Genomic DNA, 23,860 nt, shown 5'->3' on the forward strand with positions numbered 1-23,860 from the left:
AGGATCCCATGATCATGACCTGAGCTGAATGCAGATGCTTAACCACTGAGCCACCCAGGTGCCCCTAGATTACTTAAAAAAAATCTTAAAAGAGAAAAAAAGCCCTAGGGAAGACAAGGATGGCCCCACTTGTGTTCCACCTCATACTGAACATACTGAGTACAGGTAGTCCTTACCTTTAATTGACACCGTGCCAGGTGCAGGGCATATGAACATCAAAGGTTCTTTTTTTTTTTTTTTTTAAGATCTTATATATTTATTTATTTATTTTTAAAGATTTATTTATTTATGATAGAGAGAGAGAGAGAGAGAGAGAGAGAGAGAGAGGCAGAGACACAGGCAGAGAGGGAAGCAGGCTCCATGCAGGGAGCCCGATGTGGGACTCGATCCTGGGACTCCAGGATCACTCCCTGAGCCATCCAGGGATCCCAACACCATAGGTTCTAACCAGCAGATAAAACACAGGCCTTCGTGGTCCTGATGCAGTCGGGGAGACAAGCAGGTGGAGCAGACCACGCAGCAGGATGGAGCCACAGTGGGGTGGCGTGTAAGGTGCAGAGGGAGAGGAAGGAGGGGCACCCCACTCTCCCTGAGGGGGGCTAAATTATACTTCCCCCAATTGTTATAAACATGAGTATCACATATAAAACAAGTATGTAGAAGTAATTTTTCCACCTTGTTAATTAGTGAGGAAACCAGTAAGATGTTAAGACCACTAGAAAAGAGAATGTGAAAATCAGCCATGTATATAGGCAATCAGGAATGCTAAGTTGGGTTTGCTAATCAATGCCCCGCTGGTCAGGGTCCTGGGGGGGGCAGTCACATAGAATGTTTGAGGTCACCTGAGGACCCAGACCCCAGCTGTATCTCTGCGGGACAAAATCCATCTGTATTGTTATGGACAAAAATTATTTCACTTTTCTACATTCTAACACCCCGCCCCCCATCATCAGAGCTTGGCTCCTCCAAGCCAGGCGAGCCCTGGGGAGGGGGCTGCGCTTGCACCCCATTCAAAGTGTGTCCATATCCTTTTGCCCATTTTCAAGCGGACAGCCTCTCTCGGCAGGGGACTGTGTAGGTCTGCTCACACCCGCAAGACCATCTTAGAGCACCTCAATCTAGCGCAGTAGAATGACCTGGGAGCTTTTATTTTTTATTTTATTTTTTAAAAACTATTCTATTTATTTGAGAGAGCCAGAGATGGAGAGAGAGCATGAGGGTGAGAGGGAGGAGCAGAGGGAGAGGGAGAAGAGGGAGACCTCCAGCTGGATCCCACAACATCCTGATTCCCAGGCCACACCCCAGAACCATAAAATCAGTGTTTGGGAGGCGGGGTAGGGGCGTCCCTAATGTCAGGATCTAAGCTCTTAGGTGATTCTGATGGGCTGCCAAGTTGAGAACCAGAGCTCTGAGGACATACAAATAGGAGCTGGAGGCTAGCTCCACTCCCCTCCCCTCACCCTAACCCCTAGGCTCCCTCCCCTCCCCTCCCCTCCCCTCCCCTCCCAGGCTCAGCCTGGCTTCCACTGTGCCTCTCTCAGGGCCCTGAAACTTCCCTACTTTTGTGCAGAAACCATCAAGCGGGGGCAGCCCAGGACAACCCTGTTCCCACTGCACCCTGGGGAACAGTCCCCGAAGATGGCATCTTTCGAAAATGTTTTCCTCCAACACCCAGAAGGACCCCACAGCTTGAGAGCAGCAAATGAGAAGAAATCTATCACCCTCAGGAAATTGGCTCCGGCAGCCCCGCAGAGTGACAGTCATCAGAAGCCCTTTGAGTGCCCGGCTAAATAAATAGTTTAAAACAAATGCAGCAGCTGCTGCAGGAAAGCATGTGACCCCAAGATGGGTGGGCTGTGGGGCTGCCTGGTTGTGCTCAGCAGGCAAGGGCATAAATCTGGGCACATGGGGGGCCCCAGCTCCCACTGGCACAGAAGGCAGAATGGAGCAGATCTGCTCGCAGCCTCCAGAACATGTTTGCAGCCTGGGGCGAGCTCCAAAGCCAGGGCAGGACGGGCACCTCCTCAGAACGGGGTGGGCATGGGGGGTGTGTGCTGGGGGTGTCAGGTCCAAAGGCGAACAATACCCGGGACTCCCTGGGCCCCAAAGGTAAGTCTCTCGAGGTGGGTACAGGAGATAACTGTCGTCTGCTGAACCCCAGCCTTGCTCCAGTCCCTCGGCCTCTGAGCCAGGACACCATGAGCCACTCAGAGTGGTGACAGGGCTTGGCCAGCTCCTCCGGGGCCTCTCTGAGCCACTAGACTGGAAAGGGATAGTCCTCATTCCGATGAGCCGGGATCACTCGGCTGATCACCAGGCAGCACCCCAAGCCTGGAGACTGTTTCTTCCTCTCCCTGGGGACTCTTGCGAGCTGGGCCTCTCCGGCAAGAGGTTGTTACACCAACGCGACTGTGCGACTGTTACATCAAATCAGTTCATCACTGCCAATCCGCAGAGCTCCTGCTCCAGGTGGAAATGTGCTCCGCGATTGAGGGGACGTTTGGAAAAGGAAGACACGGAGAAGCACATCTGCCATTTCAGCAAACGTCGCTTCCTGAGCACCAGCTGTCACCTGGCCCTCTCATCCTCGAGCCTCCAAACACCCTGCACAGCACCGGAGGCAGAGACCACGGTCACCTCCCCATAACCCCTGTCCCTCTGGCAACAGGAGCAGTCAGTTAAAAGATTTTACTTTGCAAACTCCCTCGTAGTCAAACGTGACAATCCAAGGTGTCTGCAGGGAGGCTCCAGCGGAGAAGACTTGCTTAGCTCTTTCCAGCTTCTAGAGGCCACCGTGTTCCTTGGCTTGTGGGCCCCCCTTCCCCACCTTCAAGTTCAGCAGCTTCCAGTGTCACATCTCTGCTGGGTCTCCGACTGTCCTGCTTCCGTCTCACAAGGCCCCTCGCGATGCCATGGGGCCCACCTGGACAGTCCAGGGCAATCTCCCCCACCCCAGGGTCCCTAACTTGATCACATCTGCAAAGTGCCCTCTGCACTGTGAGGTCCAGGGATTAGGGCACGGACAGCCTTGGGAGTCAGACCCACGGTCGCCCTGTCCCTCTGGCCTCACACAGACAGGTGGCTTCTGCGGGGACCTGTGCACTGCGCACTGCTCCTCACCCCGGCTCTCCCTCCTGGGGCTGGAGAGGGGAGGACGGAGGGGAGCCACCCAGAGAGGCTTGTGGTGTCTGCATCCCGCGATGGAGCTCTTGAGCCTGTGCAGCTGCTCTACCCCTGGACATCACCTACACGAACGAGTGAGGTCACTTTTTAGTGTGCATCAGGTTGGGTTTCTGTCACCTGTACCTGCAAGACCACACGCTCTTTCAGGATGGTACTGAAGGTCCTGAAAGAGGAGGCCAGACGCCAGGGGCTGCAGCTTCACCCCGGCCTGGGATGGTTCCAGGGGAGCCCCCAGCACCTTGGGGGGCGGTCAGCAGCAGCTCGGCCTTACAGGGACCCCCCCTGGGCAATGAGGACAGGGGGGACCGGGAGCTCAGGACACATGCAGTCCCTGTTCTGGCTGCTCAGGCCATATGTGCTGAAGAGGCAGGCAGTTTCGGCCTTTATGTCAACTGGAGCAAGTCACCATTGCCCCCAAGTCGGCTGTATGGGACTCCCACAGTCCTCGTGGTTTGCACACAACCTTGAAAGCCCCGTCTGTTAGGGTGGCATGTTAGTCACAAGCAGAAATGGGGCTCGGGCATACGCCACAGCTGGGAGGAGCCCCGCAAGCAGGCGTCCCTTCTGCATCCCGGGCGCTAGGACCCTCCGCGCCTGCCAGGGCGCCCATCCTCCCGAACCGGGCCCGCAGGCCTCGGCCCCTTTAAGACGGCCTTGGAGGACCGGGTTTCAGAGCCTCCGGCGACTCTCTGGCCGCCGCCTCGGTGGTGCGTCGTCACTTCCGGCCGGAAGTGCGTGTGCGCAGCGGCTTCCGCGCCGGGGGGCGGGGAGCGGGCGGCGGCGTGGGGCTCCGCGTGTCGGGCGCGGGGTGACTGGCTCCAGCCTGGGCCGCGGGGGCCGCGACGGGGGAGGCGCCTCTGTCCCCCGGGTCAGCTCCGGTCCCCGGCGATGGGGCGCAGGCGGGCCGCGGCGGCCCTTCCCCGCAGGTAGGTCGGGCGCCGGGACGAAGGGCCTGAGGCCGATGGTCTGCGGAAAGGCTCCTGTGTGGCCGCACCTGCCCGCGTGTGGGTGCAGCCTTGTACCAGGCAGCCCGAGCCTGACCTAGAGTAAAACCCCCCGGGGGGGGCCCAGTTCCCCCCGGGGTTTGGGTTTGCAGTAACAGGTGTGAACATTCTAGCAGCAGTTTGATGATCATGTATGATACTGCAAACAGGACCCGCGCGGAGGTCCGGCTTCCGCAGAGTCGGGGAGCACAGCTGGCTCCGAAGACGCCCGTCGGTACTTGGCACGTGCACGGGGCACCGTGCTGCGCGGCAGGGGGTCCCGGGGGTGAGCAGAGCAGCGCGGGGCCTGGCCGCGGCCCGGAGAGGAGGTGAACGGTTGCCCTAAACAGGGCGTCGTTCAAGCGGAGGTCAGAGGCCTGGAGGGAAGCGCAGCCCTGTTAGCAGTTACATCAGGAGGAGGGTCAGGGTGGGGTCCTCGGGCTGGACCCTGCAAGGATGCCTGTGTGCGGGGGGTTCTCTGGGAGGTCCCCCGGCGGCATGTGCAAAGGCCCGGGGGCCCAGCAGGTGCGCTAGCAGCGGAGGAACCTGGAGAAAACCATTGTAACCCGCAAAGCTGGGGGAATGCTGTGGGGCCGAGCCCAAGAGGTGGGAAGGGCCAGACCCCGCGGGGCCTATGGCTCACCTGAGCATTTTGATCTTTCCTAAGAATGGGGGCGGCACGGGGGGGGGGTGTCCTTGGGTGGCTCAGCGGTTTAGCACCTGCCTTTGGCCCCCGGAGTGATCCTGGAGTCCCGGGATGGAGTCCCGCGTCCAGCTCCCTGCATGGAGCCTGCTTCTCCCTCTGCCTGTGTCTCTCCTGAATAAATAAATAAAATATTTTTTTATCTTATTTATTTTTTTTTAATTTTTATTTATTTATGATAGGCACACAGTGAGAGAGAGAGAGGCAGAGACACAGGCAGAGGGAGAAGCAGGCTCCATGCACCGGGAGCCCGACGTGGGACTCGATCCCAGATCTCCAGGATCGCGCCCTGGGCCAAAGGCAGGCGCCAAACCACTGCGCCACCCAGGGATCCCATAAAATCTTTTTTTAAAAAATATTTTAGTTATTTATTCATTCATGAGCAACAGAGAGAGAGAGATGCAGGCAGAGGGAGAAGCAGGCTCCATGCAGGAAGCCGGACGTGGGACTCGATCCCCGGATTCCAGGATCACACCCTGGGCCAAAGGCGGTGCTAAACCGCTCAGCCACCTGGGCTACCCAATACATAAAATCTTTAAAAAAAAAAAACAAAAAAAAAACGAAACATGAGGCCGATGTGCTAAAATCTGTAATTCCCAGAGAACACCATGTACAGGATGGTGCTGTCCGGTGGAACCTCCTGCAGTGTTGGAAATGGCCTCTATCTATCTGCACTGTCCCGTAGAGCGGCCACAAGCCACGCAGGGCAGTGTGGCCGGTGCTACTGGGGACCTAGATGTTTCATTATAATATAATCGTAAGTGCTCCTCTGAGGCCAGTGGCCACCGTGTTAGACAGCACAGGTCTAGCGTGTGCTGCAGGCACAGGGGTGGCTTTATTGGAATCACACCACACAGACACTCTCTTGCATCTTCTGCACCTCATTCCCCCCCGAGGTAGAGGCTGAGACGAGTCAGCCTTTTTTTAAATTTTTTTTTAAGTTATTTATTTATGGGACGGACACTTGGGTGGCTCAGTGGTTGAGTGCCTGCCTTTGGCTCAGGGCTTGATCCTGGGGTCCTGGGATCAAGTCCTGCATCAGGGTCCCTGCAGGGAGCCTGCTTCTCCCTCTGCCTGTGTCTCTGCCTCTCTCTGTGCATCTCACAAGTAAATAAATAAAATATTTTTTAAAAAGATGCTATTTATAAAAAAAAAGATGCTATTTATTTATTTGACAGAGAGCACAAGCAGAGGGAGTGGCAGAGGGAGAGGGAGAAGCAGGCTCGCTGAGCAAGGAGCCTGATGCAGGGCTCTCTCCCAGGACCCTGGGGTCATGACCTGAGCCGAAGGCCCAGGCTTAACTGCCTGGGCCACCCAGGTGCTCAGAGATTCTGCTTTGTCTCTTTGTTTTTATTTTTAATTTAATTTTATTTTTTAAAGATTTTATTTATTTGTTCATGAGAGAGAGAGAGGCAGAGACAGGCAGAGGGAGAAGCAGGCTCCCTGCAGGGAGCCCGACGACGCTGGACTGGATCCCGGGTCCCCAGGATCACGCCCTGGGCTGAAGGCGGCGCTAAACCACTGAGCCACCTGGGCTGCTCTGTTTGGCTTTTTCTTTTTTTTTAAGATTTTATTCATTTGTTCATGAGAGACATAGAGGCAGAGACCTAGGCAGAGAGAAGCAGGATCCGATCCCAGGACCCTTGGATCACGCCCTGAGCTGAAGGCAGACCTCAACCACTGAGCCACCCAGGAGTCCCAAGATTCTACTTTTGGAGAACCCCCCTATCTTCTCAGGAGCTCACACATAGCAGCACCTTTATGCTGTTGGCTGGAAGTCAGCCTGCCCCCCTTGTGAAGTAGCTCCATCCCCTTGCCTGGTTGGTAGTCAGCACACAGATGGAGAAGTGCTTGCAGCGGTTAGAGCATTACTGTTAACATCTGTGCTGGGGCCAGGCAGGGAGGAAAAGCAGTCGCCAGGAAGGGGCTTAGAATCTAGAGACGTGGGCATTGTGAGTGCTGCGCAGCCACGGGGGGCGGGAGGGGTAATCATCCCCATCTGTAGGACCTAAAGGAATGTGGTTCCGTAAGGACATAAAGGCTGTTCCCAGCAGGTGGAATACAGCAAAGGGCAGTAGGGGGTGGAAATGCCTGAGGATGTGGGCAGCTTGTCAATTGGGGCCAAACTGGGGAACTGTACGGCTGGAAGCAGGGGAGGAAATACAGGAATGCACAGGCTGGTGTGGGGTTTAGGGGCTTTGTCAGGGTCTGGGTTCATTGTGGCTTCCGAGCTGGCAGGTGTCTGAGGCCCCAGGCGGCTTATAGATTAGAGGTGGCTGGGTGGCCAAGGCCTCACTGGAGTCCGCAGACCTGGAAGGCGGGGGAGCTAGTGGGGGCCGGGTCCCTGCAGGGCACCTTCCAGGTGCGTTCCTGGGTGGAGTTACTGGATCTGGGAGGGCAGTTCGTGGCGCTAACCGATTTGCTAAGGTACGATGAGAACTGACCAGTGTACTTTCTTTGCAGGTGAGTTCGCTGGGAGATCTGTGTGCGGGCTGAACGCGTGCTGGTGTCTTTGCTGCCTGGTCCCGGGAACCTGGAGTGTCGTTGTTGGGGGCTTAGAACTTCCTAGGTTTCTTTGCTTTCATTTACTCAACCTGTAACTTCTGAAGCCTGACCTGCTCAAGACCCTGTTTTGTGTGGATGTAAATAAAAGGGTTCAGTCCCCAAGGAGACTTTTCCTGCACTTTATGGTTTTCATCCCCATGACTGTGTGTGACATGTCGCTTCTGCCTCTGAGCTACATAGTTGGCAGCACCGGTCCCACTGAGTGACGTAGAGAGCCACTCCCGGTTCTCTGTAGGACGTGGGAGCACCCAGGGCCCTGCTCATCCTAGAGCATGAGCCACCTCAAAATGGGAGCCCGTGGAGGGAGGTGACCGTTGTCTCCCGGTGACCCAGGGGGATGGGGGCGGCTAGTGTAGTTCAGGGTGGCAGTCCCCTTGTGCAGACTTCACTTGGGACAGAACTCCCCAGGGAATGGCTGCTGGCCTCAGCACTGGTCCCTGGAAGCTGCCGGGCGCTGCCCACCTCGGCTTCCTCCTGTGTTTCCAGCCCCGCAGGAGCCATCCACTGCAGAGAACTCTCCCGGGCCTTCCTGCCCTTTGAGTGTTGGCCATGTGTTGATGTGAGAAGAGGAGAAACCACGAGTGGTGGTTACTCTGTCTCCTGCTCCTCGCATTGCAATTAGGGCAGGACGTATGTATGTTGTTACGTGGCGTAGAGTGGTCGTCCTGACCTTCAGACGTGGTCGTGCTGCCCCTCGGGTTCCTCCTGCAGCTTGTGTCTGGGTCTTGGACGTACTTGGTCGATCCCTTGACTTAACATCTTCTGGCCCAGCCCTTTCTTGTCCAGCTCTACTCCCAGGAGGGTCTGGCTCACGAGTGCCTGACCGAGCCCAGAATGCAGCTTCAGACCCGCAAGGTGAGCCGTTGGTGGCCTTTATGACGGACTTGTAGTCAGAGGGACCGCAGATGTGCTGGGGAGGCAGGGCCACCCGGGACACGTGCGTTCTCGCGTCAGCAGTGAGGGGCAGGAGTACCACGTTCTCCACAGCGTGGGGTTAGCCCCACATCCCAGCTCCGCGCCAGCCTGCTGTGTGACCTCAGGCGGGCCACGTCCCTGTTTCTTAGTAAGACGGGGACCATTATGACGGTGACCCCTGAGGAAATCGTGTGAAGTGCTCAGGAGCCCTTCAGATCCATGGGCTGGCTGTTGTACATTCTTGGATTTCCAGAACATCTCTTGGTAGTTGGGGCTGCAAGATTCCAGAGGGGGTCCAGGGTGCCGTCTGCCACTGGAAGGTCACCCCTGCTTCCAGAGGGAGCTGGGGTGGGTTTGCTACAGGCTCTTGGTGTTTTCACCTCTTTGTGCTGCTCGCAAGAGCGCATAACTCCTGGAGTGGGCACCTGCCCTGCTCTCCATGCTTGTCTTTAGAGAAAGGGTAGTAATTGCCCATATTAACATCTTGTGTTAGGATACGTATACTGGGGGAGACTGGACATGTTGGTGTTTCTGAAATAAACCGTTTTGAGCCTACTCCCCGCTTTGTTCTTTGTGGTGCTTTCCTTGAGTGTAAATGTGCACTTGCACACGGTGGCAGTGGCCGGGCCTTGTCTGGCCTCGGTGTGTGTCTGCTGGAGCAGCTCTGCGGCTCAGTGAGTTTGCTTCAGCCTTTGGTTTGGTAGATGAATCACAAGCATTAGATCCTGCGCCCCTCTGAGCAGGAACACCATGTTTCTAGCATGGAAAATGACAAAACGAATGTGCTTCATGTTGACAGAGTCATTTGTGATGTGCAGGTGCCTCTTTCTCTCTCGTTTGGCGTTGGTGTTGACAGAGGAGGGTGCTTAGCTGTCCCCGTGGGTCCACATGGCTTGGTGGGAGCCCGCCGAGAATGGGGGACCAACGGATGAGAAGAGAGATGCTCTGATGCAGAGTGGTGTGGGCTGAGACCCCACCGTCTTCCCTGGCAGCCCTGCACCTCTCCAGATGCCTGCTGTCCTTTCAGTCCGCTGAAGTGCTACCACAATGTGGGTGCACATTTCTCTGTGGCTGCACCCCAAGACAACAGCCTCCATCCATCCTGCACGCTGATACAGTGCCCTGGGCTCTGTCGGTGATAGAAGGGAAGCCTGGAACCCACGAGGAGACTCGGGAGGATGTTTGGTTTGGCTTGAGAATATTCCCCAGCTGTCATTCAGTCCCAGTTCCTTCGTGGTGTCATTCCAGCTGGCTGAGGCGTGGCAGTGGTGTACTTGTTTTCCCCAAAGAACACATATTTATGAGAGGCTGCAGCGTGACATGGATGAGCTTCAGCACTTCTGGATTGGATTATGTAAGAGAGGGTTGAGGTAGGCAGGAGTCCAGTCTTTTCAAAGAGCTGGGCCTGTTAATAATAGCAGTGGATAATGGAATGCACAGTCTGTAAGAAGTAATCTTTTTAATGTTAAAAATTGCTGTGGAACACAAAAGGCCTGTAGGAGAAAACAGAATGAAAATTGTACAAGGAACAGCACGTCACGGTTTTGAACTTCTTTGTCCACTAGAGGACGCAGTCCTGAGCCACCCCGTTCTCTTCTAGCTCAGTACGGTTTGGTTTGGTTTTGAAGATTTTATTTATTTACTTATTAGAGAGCATGAGCGAGGAGAGAGGCAGAGGGAGAAGCAGACTCCCTGCTGAGCAGGGAGCCCGACATGGGGCTCGATCCCCCGACCCCAGGATCATGACCTGAGCTGAGGGCAACCACTTAACCGACTGAGCCACCCAGGCATCCCCAGTTTCAGTTGTTTGTTTTTTTTTTTAATTTAGCCTAGCCTTTATTTCACCAGAAAGTTATGCAGAAGGCTAATCTGCAGGGTTGGGCTCTTCGTTAGGACTCAGGAGGTCCCTGTTGCCTGCGGTTCCTGGGAAGGGTTCATGATGGATGAGCTGAACCAGACCCAGGTGTGGGACATGGCACTTGGGGAGAAGTGCATGTTCTTTTTCTTTTCCTTTTTTTTTTTTTTTTTTTTAAGATTTTATTTATTTACTCAGACACGGAGAGAGAGAGGGGGGCAGAGATACAGAGGGAGAAGCAGGCTCCATGCAGGGAGCCCGATGTGGGATTTGATCCTGGGTCTCCAGGATCAGGCCTTGGGCTGAAGGCGGCGCTAAACTGCTGAGCCACTGGGGCTGCCCAGAAGTGCATATTCTAATGGAACTACCCATCCAGGATGACTCCCAGGGGCGACAGGTTGTTCTGGTCAGTATGAAAGATTTTCTTTGGTAAGGACTCCTGTGCAACACACGGCAGTACTTGAGGTCCCAGATGGTGTGTTAAGGGTTTAGAAGCGTCTCTCCGGAGTATGTTGCTCATACTTGCAGTTGAGAGGTACACTCCCAACACTGAACAAGATCTGTTCAGAGCCAGTGTGATTTAGATTGCTGATCCATCGTTGTCCACTCGAAAAGCACTATTGAATTGAAAAAAAAAAAAAGTTACAATCTTGAAGTATCCCTTTAACACTAAATGTTCTTGGTTTGTGAACCTGGTCGGCTGCTCTCTGATGGATTAAACATGCTGAATTGAGCGCTTACTGCGGGCAGGCTGTGTTAGGCCAGGATGGGGAGCCAGTCACTGCCCTCGGAGAGCTTCCCTTCTGGTGTACCAGGGACCAGAAGTTGGGAGAAAAGTGAAGTGTGTGTGCTCTGGAGCAAAGGGCCAGGATGGAGTGGGGGGTGGAGTTGCAGTTTGAGATAGGGTAGTCAGGGAGAGGATCCTCATCCTAGGTAAGAGGAAGTCACGCAACAGTCTGGAAGCCCATCCGAGGCAGAGGGAGCACCTGTGGTGAGTGGACAAGGCGGCTTTCCGAAGACAGTTGGAGGGGTCTGGGCCTTGGGTCTTGCAGGGCCTTGTAGGAAAGTCTGACTTTTCCTACCAAGTAGGGTTAAGTAGCTCACATTTTTCTTTCTTGTTTTTGGGAAACCCCCCCCCCCAAAAAAGTAGTTGGCATTAGAAAAATTTCCTATTCTTGTGCTAACAAATTTGCCAGTTGAGAGGATCCCTGATGTGTGCAGAGGAGGGAGTGTGTTCCTTCCTTGGCCACTGCGGGAGGCCTCTCTGGGCTCTGTTGAACCGTAACCGTGGTGTTCCCTGGGGGACCGACTTGGGAAGAGGCATTTGGATATAAGTTCCTGGGATACCCTCGTGCCGTTCACCTTGTAGATGCAGCCAGAGACGGCCCGAACGTCCTGTCTCAGCGTGGCAAGGCCCTGGGCACGCGTACAGGGCTCCATCGTGGAATTCACCCATCGTTTCCTAGACTGTCGCCACCTCGTAGGAACCGTGTACTTGTCTTTTTCAACAAAGGGTCGGTCTGTGTCATTTAAATTACCGCCAAGAAAACTGCAAAAAGTACATTCTCCTATAACCTTTAGGGGGTAGAGGCCTGTTTTGATGTTCCGTGGTTACACATAATGTGTTTAAAATGATTATTCGTTGCGATATTTTTTCCAGATCAATTATGCAGCTACAGCAGAAAACTAGTTCTTTTCTTGCAAACGTAATTAAACATGGAGCCGAGTGAGTCACAGGAAAGTCACGTGGCTTGGGCCTGGCAGCTGTGCAGTTGTGTCATGGTTATGCAACCCCGCCTTAGACCCGTGGCCACCATCAGCAAAACCTTCAGATTATTGCATGGGATTAAAATAAGACTTAGACTCTCTTTGAACAGCAAGTTCTTTGTTAAAACCAGACTTGGGTTGTTAATCCTGACTTCCACTAGAGGCTCCATAAGCCATATCCCTCCCGTCTCTGCGGCTGTCCCCGTGGAACACAGTTCTTAAAGTCAAACCCCCAACTTTTGTGCCCGTTTGAAACTTTTTTTATTTTTAAAGATTTTATTTATTTATTCATGAGAGACACAGAGAGAGAGAGGCAGAGACACAGGCAGAGGGAGAAGCAGGCTCCATGCAGGGAGCCCGACGTGGGACTCGATCCCGGGTCTCCAGGATCACATCCCGGGCTGAAGGCGGCGCTAAACCACTGAGCCACCGGGGCTGCCCCCGTTTGAAACTTTTAGTTGGTTGTCATCCATCACTGTGAGTTCCGGGCACAGCTCCCGTAAATCCCCTTCACCCCTGTGCCGTCTTTGTTCCAAATTGCTGTACCCCTTTGAAAGTTAATGAGGAGACAGAAAATCTTGAGAAGTCTAAGTGAAATAAAAGTGTTACTTCATCTGGTCGTTCCAGATGTGTTGTAAGCACTGCTTGTGGTTTGTTTTCATTTTTAGTTTTTTCCTGAATGACAGTGCACAAGTTTTTTGTTTTTCGAGAGGTGGGGGTGGGGCAGAAGGAGAAGGAAAGAGAAAGAATCCTAAGCAGATAAGCAGACTCCATGCCCAGTGCAGAGCCCAACGTGGGGCTCGACCTCACGACCCTGAGATCGTGACCTGACCTGAGCTGAAATCAAGGGCCAAGTGCTTAACCAACTGCACCACCCAGGTGCCCCAGCCATGCACAAGTTCTAAAGCTCAGAAGATTGAAAGGCTGGCAGTGAACCCCACCTGCCAGGGGCCTGCCCTCGGCAACCATTTCACGTTGCATCTCCCCATTTGAGAGTAACGTATGTGCTTACTCCTTCTGACTTAGGCCTTGCCCGTCAACTTCTTTCTGGTGGATTCGAGCTGAGCACCCACGGACCCCATCCGCTTCCCCTTCCCATCATCCAGTACAATCATCCTGTGTGAGTTCTGTTCAGATCAGCATTTGGTGTCGTCCTGCAGATAACTGCTTCCCCGCCTCCTGACCTAGTCTTGCAAGACCCTCTTGGTTTCCTTCTTGTTCTCTCCTAGTTGTCTTGCTGTTTCTTTTTTTTTTAAGATTGTAGCTATTTATTTATTTATTTATTTATTTATTTATTTATGAGAGACACAGAGAAGCAAAGACTTAGAGGGAGAAGCAGGCTCCTCGCAGGGAGCCTGATGTGGAACTTGATCCCTAGACCCGGGATCATGACCTGAGCCACCCAGGCATTCCTGTCTTGTTTCTTTGGCTGAACTTTCTATGGTCTCTACCTTGTTCCCACCTGCCACATAGCTTCCTGGCCTAACTTTACACAAGGTCAACCACATGACATATCCATTCCGTTTGTTTCTTAGGTGTATGTGAGAAGACTTTTCAGACAATTCAGGAGAATGTGATAGTTTTGTTACAATCACATATGCAAGGGGAGAGGCCCCAGAAGGCTGATTCAGAAGTTCATCTCTAGTTAGGAATTTTATATTTTACGGGAAAATATGAAGGTTGGACTATTGTCAGAGCAAATGCTAAAAGAATGCTGGCTAATGGTCTGACAGCTGGGTGGGTAGGTAACTTGTTTCCTAGGAAATTCTTTTGAAATTATGTCAGGGATGCCAATCTTCCCAGAAGGAGGCTATGAATTTAAATTAGGCAAAACAAGGCTCTTTCCCAAGACGGGTTTAGACTGATTTTTCTTTTTAGATTTTATTTTAGGTCATCTCTACAGCCAGCATAGGGCTCACACACCCCAAGATCAAGAGTCGCACACTCCACCAACTGAACCAGCCAGGCACCCTTAGACCAGTATTTTAAACCTTATCTTTGACCTAGACATCATATGTGACTTGCTCAAAAATGCATCTTGTTGCATTTTGGTTCTAAGAACATAAACGGAAGTGTTGCCTAGTTCAACCCTTCCCAAACAACCTGTGCCCAAATCCCTGGTTGGTGGTGGTGGTGGTGGGGGGCACATCAAATGCAGATTCTGGTGCAGCAGGGCCTGCGACTCTGCATTTCTCACCAGTTCCCTCGTGCTGCTGGTCCAGGGACCACACTTTGAGGAGTGAAGGAGGGCAGTTTGGGTTGCTTGGCACATCTCCCGTTGATGGTAGGTCTGGGTGCAGGTTTAATTTATCTGACACATGCCCAATTATGATTACTCACAGTGTCCATACATGTTCATGAGCCAGTTTCCTCTCTTTCAGAAGAATTTCCCAGCACAGCACGTAGTGGTGGGGATTTCTTAGAGTCTTTGCACCGAGGCCGCTCTAGTATATAAAGTGGATTCAGTCAGGCCTATTCCCTAGATAGGTACAGCAAGAGGCAATGATAACCATCTCCTTACAGTTTGCCTAATGAAACTAAAGTCACACGAAAGATCATTTAAAAACCTCCCAGCTGTCAAAAACCAGAGGTGGATTACAGTGGTAAAAACAGATTGTAGCGGCGCCCGGGTGGCTCAGTCAGTTAAGCATCTGCCCTCAGCTCGTGTCATGATCTCAGGGTTCTGGGCTTGAGCCCCACATCGGGCTCACTGCTCAGTGGAGAGTCTGCTTCTCCCTCTCCCTCTGCCCTCTCCCCACTCATGCTCTCTCAAATAAATACATCTTAAAAAAAAAAAAAAAGATTTTATTCAGAACAATTGTAATAAAGGAAAAGAGACCTCCGTATAGAATGGGGTTTAGTTCTAAATGGAGCAGGAACAGGGAAGAGGAGCAGGGCAGCAGATGGAAAGTCACTAAGAGGAAATGTCACAGGTAGGGGGGTTTCTGGCTAAACTGACCTAGCAGGATCCTGGCTGAAGGCAGGCCAGGGTGTCAGGCATCACCCTGGGGCAGGGGGAGATGAGGAACCGGATCAGACATCAGAGCGGGGAGGGTGGCGGGGGAGCGAAGTTCTGATGAAACTGACTTAGCAGGGTTCTTGCTAAAACTGGGTTTTACAAGGAAGTGCACAGACGGGCCTAGGAGATGGGCCAGGAGTCCGACAAAGAGTCTTTGTCCTAACCTTACCTTCGTTGGTCCTTTGGAAGTTAACTTGAACATTCTCTAAAATGTGAGAGAAAAGGAAATATATAATTGAGAGAATAGTAAGCAAAATTTATGACCCATCCAGTAGGTGCCAAGTAATTTGCAAATGTTACCTCCTTGAACCTCTCATTTTATGTGGGGGGCATGGGTTCATTGAGGGCCGGTGACTGCCCGGGGTCACAGGCTAGTGTCCACTTTCTCATTCAAAAGTGTGGGTCACACACTTGGGCACCGTGTGAGGCACTGGGGTACAGGAGAAACCAGACCACCACCACAGCCCTGGAGCGGGCTTTTAGTTGAGGAAAGACCCATCCCACAAAAACCGAAATGAACCATCACATAGAACACACACAGAAGAGGCCTTGGGGTGAGGTTCCTGCTCTGAGTGCTGTCGGGGCCCCTACTGTGGCTTGGAGGAGAGGGAAGGTGGTGTCTGCACTGAAACCCAAATCACAAGAAGCGGCAGGCCAGGAATGAAGAGGGAAGGGCATTCCAGGTGGCAGGAGCAGCAGGTGCAAAGGCCACTCGGCAGGACGCCAACTAGCAGTGGGCCAGGGACCTGAACCTGGTGCTGCCTGACTCCGAAGTCAGTGGTCTCCCCACTTAGGCCTCTGCCATTTTGCTGCCCGGTGTCAAATAAAAAATAAATCTAGATTTAGGAAACAGACCATCTTGTGAAGGATGATTGTAGGGATGGGAGCACCCCACCAGGGAGGATACTCTGACGAGGGATCTGCCCCAGAAGAGTTTGGCAAAAAGGAAAACTCCTTCATGGGAGGTGTGGTGTGGGGGTGGAGGCGGAGGGGTGGCTCCATGAGCGAGTCGGCCAGAGGAGGTGTTAGCTGAGGTCACCCTGTGAGGCTGCAGCGGTAGAAGAGGTTTCCTTCTGCCCTTTGAGCTTCTTTAGCTGGGCTGATAATTAAGTTGACACAAGACAGATTAATGGGAGAAAAACAGAAGCTTAATAACATGCATACCTCCTATATACGGACGGGGCCAGAAAAACCGAGTTTCTCCCCAAAAATGGCCAAAGCCATCACCTTTTAAATACCACCTCCAGTTAAAGACATAGGAGATGTTGGGGTGGGATGTGATCAAGAGAAGCATCACGAACGAGGTGAGGGTGTCGTGAGGGTTAAGTCCACACCTTCTCCCCTGATGAGTTTCTAGAGCTCTCTGGAGACGCCCGCACACATGGAGATTTCCTCAGAACGAAATGTCTACTAAAGGGTAAGCCCGCCTCCTATGACTGCAGTTTCTTAAAAATAACCTGTTTAAAATAATATGCCACAGAGGCATATTTGGGGGTCCATTTCGCTCCCCTTCATAGCTGTTTGCCTCGTGTCAATACATCCTCTGAGCAGAGGCTGGACCCACAGGACACAGAAAGCAGACAGAGGCCTGTGGGTTGGCGTTTCCTCCCAGTGGAAGCGCTTCAAGTTGCCGCTCAGGGAGTGGACACAGTCAAGTGCTTTCACGAGCACCCCACGCCTTTTGATGAGCGTCACTTAGCTCTTGGTATCGGCAGGAGGTAGACGCAAAGGCCCTCGGATGCTCAGCTTCAGCCACTTGTTCAAGGTCTTCTACCTGGTTCTGGAGCAAAAACCAAGATTTGACCTTTGTAAGTTTGCAGAGTTTGAGCACCTGGGTGCCTCAGTCGGTTAAGCGTTTGCCTTTGACTCGGGTCATGATCTCAGGGCCCTGGGATCGAGCCCTCATGTCGAGCTCTCTGCTCAGAGGGGAGTCTGCTTATCCTCTGCCCCTCACCCTGCACATGTGTGTGCGCGCTCTCGCTCTCTCTCTGAAATAAATATTAAAATCTTAAAAAAAAAAAAAAAAAAAGCTGGCAGAGCCTATCACAATTTGCAAAAAATTTGACATATGTAGATGGGCCTTGTCCACAACCTCCCCCCGGCAGTGATCAAACAGGCCGTGATGCCTCAAAGGCCCCCTACTCTTCCAGGCTAAGGAACTAGGTGCATCGTCAGTGAGTCATCCTCCTTCCTGCCAGGATATGATTAGGTATGTCTAATCCAGAGCCGACGCCAGAAGTGTCCCATTTGGGAACTCTCCTTTCCACGGGGGGTAGAAAGACTCTCCTTCCCGGGTCACTCTGTCACCTCCAGCAGGCCGGGCACGCCAGCGAGGTCTGGGAATCTCAGGCCGACAGGGGCGGCCGCACACCCAGCGCGTGTCGGTGGTCCTTGTTCCCTGGTCTCAGAGAACACGGGTGATTAAAAGCAGCTGGAAAAAAAGAATTCCAGGACATTCCTGGTGTTCCGGAGTCCAGCTTCGGGAATCCTGTACTGCGTGAAAGGGCAAAACACAAATGAAAAGTTGGAGGTTTTTTCCTCCCTGTTGAAAACCAGGGAGGAGTGACGGGTGTGGTGATCATTTTGTAATATATACAAATACCGAATCATGGACACCTGACACCCATATACTGTTATATGCCAATGATATCTCAATGGGAAAAAAGAAAAAGGATCTGAAACCTTGTGAAAATAAGCCATTGTTTAAAAGTACCGAAACAAGGGAAGAGCCTCCCCCGCCCTCTCTCCCTTTGCTCTCAGCCTTTCTAGACCCTTCTCTGCTTCGAGGCTAAATTAGGCTCTGGCGCATCTCACAGCTCCGGGAATGTCTTCCCTAGGACCAGAGAGCCTCCTCTTTGAAATATGAGGAGGACGATGCCCTCGGTGTCCTGGGAGGGGACAGCCCAGCTCCTCTGCTGTCACCTGACCAGTTGCAAACCTACCCGAGGACCCATCGCCTTGCTGCGGCCCCTGGCGCCGTCACAGATCGCGGTTTTTAGTGGGTTGCCTGGGGTGCTCCTCACCTTGTGGCTGAATGCTTATTCAATAACACTGTGTCCTCCCTTCGTGGAGAGCTTTGTTGTCCAGGACGGTTGAGCAAACGTCAGGCTCCTGGACCGTCTCCTAGGCCCATCTGTGCACTTCCTTGTAAAATCCAGTTTTAACAAGAACCCTGCTAAGTCAGCTTCATCAGAACATACCCTCCCCGCTTCTCTGATATCTGATCAGGTTCCTCATCCTCCCCCTGCCCCAGGGTGATGCCCGACACCCTGGCCTGCCTTCAGCCAGGGTCCTGCTAGGTCAGTTTAGCCAGAAGCCCCCCTACCCCTGACATTTCCTCTTAGTGATTTTCCATCTCCTCACTCCCCCTCCCCGTGGCTACAAATCCCCACCTGTCCCCGCTGCCCTCAGAGTCCAGCTCAGTCTCTCTCCCCGACCCTGTAAATCCCATCGCATGGTCCCTACGCCTCTCAGCCCATCGTGACAGTCCTGGATGGAGCCTGCCTTGCCATCCTTAACCAGTGTCCCTGCACGCTTTTTCTTTTCTTTTTTTAAAAAAGACTTTATTGGGATCCCTGGGTGGCGCAGCGGTTTGGCGCCTGCCTTTGGCCCAGGGCGCGATCCTGGAGACCCGGGATCGAATCCCACGTCGGGCTCCCGGTGCATGGAGCCTGCTTCTCCCTCTGCCTGTGTCTCTGCATCTCTCTCTCTCTGTGTGTGACTATCATAAATAAATAAAAATTAAAAAAAAAATAAAAAAAATAAAAAAGATTTTATTCCTGAGAGACAGAGAGAGGTGGAGACACAGGCAGGGGGAGAAGCAGGCTCCCTGCGGGGAGCTGGACGTGGGACCCCATCCCAGTTCCCCGGGATCATGGCCCGAGCCAAAGGCAGATGCTCAACCACTGAGCCACCCAGGAGTCCCACGTGTTTTTCTTTACCAGTAGAAAGAGACGTGAACTCCTCTACCCTCTCAGGTGCTTTGCCGGAGGCCTGCAAATTAAACCGACAAACTATACGAGAAAGGCAGATGTGTATTCCTGCCGTGGTGCGTAGTTCACAGAAACCGGTGCCTCGAGGAAGCTTACAATTGAGGGCTCATCTACTATGTCAAGGAGGGGAGGGGAGGGGAGGGGAGGGGCGGGGAGGACACTTGCAGGAAGGCAAGACTTAGAAAAGGTGAGTGAGCCTCTAGAATAGGTGGCAGGTGTGATAGTTCTGTGACAAGGCTGACTTCTCGCCTGGGTCTGGACTGTTCTCTGCGGGCAGGAGTCGGGCTTCTCAGGCATTTATGACGCTTGAATTCTTTCGGGAGGCTCTGCGTTTAGGCAGATAAAGGAAGTTCAGACAAACACCCCCCCCCCTTCTTATTCTGGACCCAGTCCCTGGCTTTCTTCTTATCTAAGTTTGCGAGGAGTCAAGGATATCCTCCACTTCCTCCTCCCAAGTCAGGGGAAGTTGAAATTAGTCCTGTCCGCTCCAGAGTCAGGCAAGAAGCCGCCCGGCCCCCAGTCGCCAGCCTCCCCCTGTCGTGCCCTCGCCTCACCCCGCAGCTAGCTTCCTGTGAGTGCCGGCTCGCGTCTACGCGGCCCACGGCGCTGCAGGAGCTGGGGCGTCACCCACAAGCGCTCACCTATGCCCCGTGGGCTGTGATTTCCCAGGAGTCCCTGCTGTATAAGGGAAAACCAGCGCTCCCGGTGGGGCTCTCGCACCTTCAGGTTCTGGGGCGGTGAGGACGAGTCGTATTCGAGTGGCCAACCCCGCCGTAGACTCCAGGGGACAGGTCGGGCCCAAAGTAGCCTCCACCCCAGGACCACTTACCACCCGGGTCCCGGGCCTGGTGCTTCACCTTCATCTCATTCACTACACCTCCCAACAGGTTCCCGAGGCCGAGTGGTTCTTGTTTCCACCTTAGAGATGGGGCGATGGGAGCAGAGGGGCCGTCCCTGCCGGAGCCCCGCAGCTGGCACGGGCCGGGGTGTGGACGCGGGCCCGGCCTGGCCCCCACGGCGACGTGCGGTCATGAGGCTCATTCATCTGCTCCTGCACTAACAAGATAGAAGTCATTACGAGTATTATAAATACAACATACCTGTTATGTGGCCCGTTCTCTGTTAATGAAGACGTGGGAGGAGAGAGAGGGTGACACCGGCAGTCGGAGCGCAGAAACGGGGTGAGAACCTGGGGACCCTGCAGAGCAGACCAGGAGCTCTCCACAGTGGGCTCCGCGGCTCGGGGACCCCGCAACACCGAGGGTCCTGAGAGGGGCTCTTCTTCACCTTCTGGCAACACCACCACACCGACTTATTTTTTACTGAGGTTCTAGAAGGGTTTTTTTTCTTTTCTTTTTTTTTTTTAAGATTCGTTTATTTCAGAGAGAGTGAGAAAGTGGGGAGGGGCAGAGGGAGAGAGAGAGAGAATCCCAAGCAGGCTCCCCACTGAGTGCAGAGCCCAATGCAGGGCTCTGGCCCGTGACCCTGAGATTGTGACCTGAGGGACAGCCAAGCATTGGACGCTGAACCAAGTGAGCCCTCCGGGCGCCCTGAGGTTCTAGAAGTTCTAAGGGTTCTACAGGAGCGAATGGTCCGGTGGTTTTGGAGCTTTGCCCTATCGGAGTGCAGGAGCTCTGCCAGCAACCCGGATCGCCCTGTGGCAGAGGGCCTGTGCTGATGGCTTCCATCCCGCAGCCTCTGACAGGGACAATTCGGGGTTGGGACTTATGTCATTGTTTCCCCCCCCCATGCCCTTCCACACATGCTCCCACTTCTGCAGCCCTTCAGGCCAGTGGGGAAGCGGGTGGAGGGACCTGGTGGTGACGTAGCCCGGCACGACCCAGCTGCTCGGCACCCTCGGCCTGAGTCCCCAGCTGCCCAGCTGAGGTGTCAGCACGACCCTGAGGCCCGCAGCTGGGTCCCCTGTGTGTCTCAGGGACAGACGGGGAGGGTGGCCCGGTAGCCAGGTGGCCCTCGCTCTTCCCCTCGGGACGTGAAGCGGGGCCCCCAGTGTTGGAGATTTTCGTGTGCGTGCGTGGCATCTCCTATCCCAAATGAATTTTCATCTCAGTTCCGTTAGAATTGCGGTCATCCCAAGAAAAAAATTGTGTGACACGGTGGCAAAGGGTGTTTGACCAATTTTTGACGGCCTCCTCCAAAGTGAGGACAGTGAGCCGAGACTAGTAGTTCTGTGCTTTCTCTCCACTTCCTCTCTGCGGCGCTCGGAGTCTGGTGCTGGGAGCGTCTACTGCTGCACCTGTTCTACGGGGAATAAAACCCGCACGCGCTCAGCATCTACTCGCTTCCAGCCCTCGGTTTCACTGCGGTGTCGCGGACGATCGTCTGCTACAGTCACCGAAGGCATAACGCGCTCATCTCCCAAGAGGCACCTTTGTTGAAAGTGGCGTCACACTTCAGCACGATGTGCAAACATTTTCCTTGGACGCCGCCGGGCTCCCCTGCGCTTCCCGATTCCGCACTTTCCGTGCAAACACAATAGTTGGGACCCACCGCAGGCGAACTGCTTAGGTTCTCACCGTCGTCCCAGGGCCCAGAATAGAGGCGCGGTCGTGTTTACTTGGTTTGCATTCAGGAACAGTCTTTGTCTTCCAAGGGACACATGAGACAAGTTCCTGTCTTAGAACACGAAGCCCTGGACGGTGACTTCCCCCTCGAGTCATGGGACTGGCTGCCTGAGCTGGGTGGGGGGGGTGTGGAAATGCCTCCTCGGTTGCCGGGCTGCAGGGAGAGGCAGTGGCCTGTGTTGTGGGACTAAGAAAACAATTGCTTCAGCTGAGGGGACAGTCTCCTTTCCAACAGTTCTGGAAGTGGCTGCAACAGCCGCTTGCCCGGGCAGGGGGTGGGTGGGGTATGTGTGTGTGTGATAACCAAGTGTGAGGACCCGGCCTTGTGCGTGGCTAGATTTTGCCCCCTGGCAAGCCGAGTCACAGAAGCCTGATGTGTCGCAGATACTTCATTCTTCAAATTAACCAGAAATTGGAAGCAACCAGAGACAGAAAGGGGCAGTCGAGTACACCAATTGTGGCAGGGCTGTACAGTAGAAAGGGGCTCCTGGTATTTTTTTTTTAAGGTTTTTAAATTTTTTTTAAGATTTTATTTATTTATTCATGAGAGATACAGAGAGAGAGACAGAGACAGAGAGAGGCAGACACAGGCAGAGGGAGAGGCAGGCTCCACGCAGGGAGCTCGACGCAGGACTCGATCCCAGGACTCCAGGATCATGCCCTGGGCTGAAGGCGGCGCTAAACTGCTGGGCTACCCCGGCTGCCTGGGCTCCTGGTATTTTGATGAGTGAGGAAAAAGGTTTCAGTGTACTGTGTGATTCCGCCTACAAAGAGTCCCAAATCCAGCAAAAGTCATTCTGCACTGCCCAAGGTCAGAAAACCGGTTATTCTGGGGAGGGAGGGAGCTTGGGGGACCTGGTCCTTATCCTTCCCTTCGCAGGGCAGTTAATCAGTGTGTGCAAATGTGAAAACACGCCTAGAATTTGTGTTCTTTGCTAGGTGTGAATTATAGCTCCATAAAAGAAGAAAGCATACTGTGTACCGGTGGTGTGATTTCATCTGTGAAGGTCACAGACAGGAACACGAGGCGGTGGTGTAGAAGAGGTTCCCACGGGACACGGGTGACCGGGAAGAGGGTGAGGGGCTTCCAGGGGGCGGTCATGGAGGAGCTTTCCCCTGGGGCTGTGGCCACGTGGGTGCATCTCTTCGTGATACGCACCTGTTGGCTGAGGATCTGTGACTTTGTTTGAACGGTATGCTTCAATAAAAGATTATTTAAAAATATTATGTACGGGACGCCTGGGTGGCTCAGCAGTTGAGCCTTTGGCACAAGGCATGTTCCTGGGGGTCCTGGGATTGAGTCCCACGTCAGGCTCCCTGCACGGAGCCTGCTTCTCCCTCTACCTGTGTCTCTGCCTCTCTCTCTCTGTGTCTCTCATGAATAAATAGATAAAATCTTAAAAAATATTTTATGTATAGTAAGGTCCTGTTTTCTCAGTTGAAAATATATGTGCAGGGGCCCCTGGGTGGGGCCGATTAAGTGTCTCACTCTTGGTTTCAACTCAGGTCATGATCTCAGGATTATGAGATTGAGCCCCACGTTGGGCCCTGCGCTGAGCATGGAGCCTGCTTGAGATTCTCTCTCTCCCTCTCCTTCTGCCCCTCCCTGGCTCACACACACTCTCTCTCTGTCTTTAAAAAAATAAAAATTTGGATGCCTGGGTGACTCAGCAGTTGAGTATCTGCCTTCGGCCCAGGGCATGATCCTAAAGTCCTGGGATCAAGTCCCACATCGGGCTCCCTGCATGGAGCCTGCTTTTCCCTCTGCCTGTGTCTCTGCCTTTCTCTCTGTGTGTCTCGTGAATAAATAAATAAAATCTTAAAAAAATAAAATAAATAAAAATAAATATGTGCAAAGAAGACCTGGAAGGGCCTTGTATTCATTTCCTGTGGCTGCTGTAACAACTTATCATAAGCTCCGTGGCCTGAAACCACACAAATGTATTTTCTCACAGCTCCTAAAGTCAGAAGTGTGACTCGGGTCTCACTGAGCTGAAGTCAACGACCTTGTAGACAGTACCCTCATGAATACCTTGATTCACCTGGATAGTCCAGGCTGATGTCCATTTTTTTAAAAAGATTTTGTTTATTTGAGAGAGAGACAGTGCTCGAGAGAGAGAGAGAGAGAGAGAGAGAGAGTGCCCAAGCAGGGTTTAGGGGCAGAGGGAGAGGGAGAAGCAGGCTCCCCGCTAAGCAGGGAGCTGACTCGGGGTTCAGTCCCAGGACCCAAGATCAAGACCTGCACTGAAGGCAGATGCCTCACCGACGAAGCCCTCAGGTGCCCCAAGTGGGA

At 53.3% G+C, this 23,860-nt stretch overlaps 1 long non-coding RNA gene and 1 other non-coding gene across 2 annotated transcripts; both read left to right on the forward strand.

The window, feature by feature from the left end:
* Positions 1-3,924: 3,924 nt before the first annotated feature.
* On the forward strand, positions 3,925-7,536 carry LOC121472578. Its single transcript, XR_005982944.1, has 2 exons — positions 3,925-4,109; positions 7,333-7,536. It is a non-coding gene; the product is annotated as an uncharacterized LOC121472578 (long non-coding RNA).
* Positions 4,145-4,338, forward strand: LOC121474356. Its single transcript, XR_005983366.1, has one exon.
* Positions 7,537-23,860: the final 16,324 nt, after the last annotated feature.

Source organism: Vulpes lagopus, chromosome 12 (assembly GCF_018345385.1).
Source record: "Vulpes lagopus strain Blue_001 chromosome 12, ASM1834538v1, whole genome shotgun sequence".
NCBI lineage: Eukaryota > Metazoa > Chordata > Mammalia > Carnivora > Canidae > Vulpes > Vulpes lagopus.